Source organism: Colobus angolensis, unplaced genomic scaffold, assembly GCF_000951035.1.
Source record: "Colobus angolensis palliatus isolate OR3802 unplaced genomic scaffold, Cang.pa_1.0 Scaffold250, whole genome shotgun sequence".
In the NCBI taxonomy this organism is placed as follows: Eukaryota; Metazoa; Chordata; class Mammalia; order Primates; family Cercopithecidae; genus Colobus; species Colobus angolensis.
Window position 1 is genome coordinate 1328600 of NW_012115711.1, and position 2710 is coordinate 1331309.

At 43.2% G+C, this 2710-nt stretch overlaps 1 protein-coding gene across 1 annotated transcript in view; it reads right to left on the bottom strand.

The window, feature by feature from the left end:
* Nucleotides 1–2710, bottom strand: part of FAM120C (family with sequence similarity 120C) — a gene marked incomplete at its 5' end in the record, with an annotated part of 150175 nt that overhangs the window by 95912 nt on the left and 51553 nt on the right. The window lies entirely within an intron of this gene.

The following is a 2710-nucleotide window of genomic DNA, read 5'->3' on the forward strand; positions in this document are numbered from 1 at the left end:
AAGACTCCGTCTCAAAAAAAAAAAAAAAAAAAAAAGAAAAAGAAAAAGGCATGCAGATGGGAAAATAAAATAAAACGGTCATTATCCATAGACAATATAATCACCTACATAGAAAATCCCAAGAAATCTACCAAAAAACTCCTAGAAGTAATAAGTGAGTTTAGAAGAGTCATAGAATACAAGGGCAACATTCAAAAATCAATTACACTTCTATATATTAGCAATGAACAATTAGAAATTAAAAAACCAAAATATCCTTTATAATAGGTGTTGCAAATATGAAATAAGTATAAACACTTTTTATATGTACAGAAGTTGTATGCTAAAAACTATAAAACTTTCAGCTGATGAAAAAAATCAAAGAAGACCTAAATAAATAGGCAAATAATATTCATAGATTCAAAGGCTCACCAAATTCATCTATATATTTAATGCGATTCCAATAAAAATCATAGCAGGATTTCTTTTTTGTAGATGTATAGACAAGATTATTCTAAAATGTACATGGAAAGGGAGGAGGTTCCAAGATGGCCAAATAGGAACAGCTCCAGTCTACAGCTGCCAGCATGAGCGACACAGAAGACGGGCGATTTCTGCATTTCCAACTGAGGTACTGGGTTCATCTCACTGGGGTTTGTCGGACAGTGGGCGCAGCCCACAGAGCAGGGTGGGGCATTGCCTCACCTGGGAAGTGCAAGGGGTCGTGGGATTCCCTTTCCAAGCCAAGGGAAGCCGTGACAGATGGTACCTGGAAAATCGGGACATTCCCACCCTAATACTGTGCTTTTCCTATGGTCTTAGCAAACAGCACACCAGGAGATTATATCCCACACCTGGCTCAGAGGGTCCTACGCCCATGGAGCCTTATTCACTGCTAGCACAGCAGTCTGAGATCGAACTGCAAGGCAGCAGCGAGGCTGAGGAAGGGGTGTCCACCATTGCTGAGGCTTGAGTAGGTAAACAAAGTCGCCTGGAAGCTCGAACTGGGTGGAGCCCACCACAGCTCAAGGAGGCCTGCCTGCCTCTGTAGACTCCAACTCTGGGGGCAGGGCATAGCTGAACAAAAGGCAGCAGACACTTCTGAAGACTTATATGTCCCTGTCTGACAGCTTTGAAGAGAGCAGTGGTTCTCCCAGCACGGAGTTTGAGATCTGAAAACGGGCAGACTGCCTCCTCAAGTGGGTCCCTGACCCCCAAGTAGCCGAACTGGGAGACACCTCCTAGTGGGGGCCAACCAACACCTCATATAGCCGGGGGCCCCTCTGAGACAAACCTTCCAGAGGAAGGATCAGGCAGCAACATTTGCCGCTCTGCAATATTTGCTGTTCTGCAGCCTCTGCTGGTGACATCCAGGCAAACAGCATCTGGAGTGGACCTCCAGCAAACTCCAACAGATCTGCAGCTGAGGGTCTTGACTGTTAGAAGGAAAACTAACAAACAGAAAGGACATCCACATCAACACCCTATCTGTACATCACCATCATCAAAGACCAAAGGTAGATAAAAACCACAAAGATGGGGAGAAACCAGAGCAGAAAAGCTGAAAATTCTAAAAATCAGAGCACCCCTTCTCCTCCAAAGGAACGCAGCTCCTCGCCAGCAATGGAACAAAGCTGGACGGAGAATGACTTTGACGAGTTGAGAGTAGAAGGCTTCAGACGATTGGTAATAACAAACTTCTCCAAGCTAAAGGAGGATGTTCGAACCCATTGCAAAGAAGCTAAAAACCTTGAAAAAAGATTAGACGAACAGCTAACTAGAATAAGCAGCATAGAAAAGACCTTAAATGACCTGTTGGAGCTGAAAACCATGGCACAAGAACTACGTGACACATGCACAAGCTTCAGCAGCCGATTCGATCGAGTGGAAGAAAGGGTATCAGTGATTGAAGATCAAATGAATGAAATGAAGCGAGAAGAGAAGTTTAGAGAAAAAAAGAGTGAAAATAAATGAACAACGCCTCCAAGAAATATGGGACTGTGTGAAAAGACCAAATCTACGTCTGATTGGTGTACCTGAAAGTGATGGGGAGAATGGAACCAAGTTGGAAAACACTCTTCAGGATATTACCCAGGAGAACTTCCCCAACCTAGCAAGGTAGGCCAACATTCAAATTCAGGAAATACAGAGAACGCCACAAAGATACTCCTCAAGAAGAGCAACTCCAAGACACATAATTGTTAGATACACCAAAGTTGAAATGAAGGAAAAAATATTAAGGGCAGCCAGAGAGAAAGGTCAGGTTACCCACAAAGGGAAGCCCATCAGACTAACAGCAGATCTCTCAGCAGAAACCCTACAAGCCAGAAGAGAGTGGGGGCCAATATTCAACATTCTTAAAGACAAGAATTTTCAACCCAGAATTTCATATCCAGCCAAACTAAGCTTCACAAGTGAAGGAGAAACAAGATCCTTCACAGACATGCAAATGCTGAGAGATTTTGTCACCACCAGGCCTGCCTTACAAGAGCTCATGAAGGAAGCACTAAACATGGAAAGGAATAACTGGTACCAGCCACTGCAAAAACATGCCAAATTGTAGAGACTATCGATGCTAGGAAGAAACTGCATCAACTAATGAGCAAAATAACCAGCTAACATCATAATGACAGGATCGAATTCACACGTAACAACATTAACCTTAAATGTAAATGGGCTAAATGCTCCAGTTGAAAGACACAGACTGGCAAACTGGATAAAGAGTCAAGAC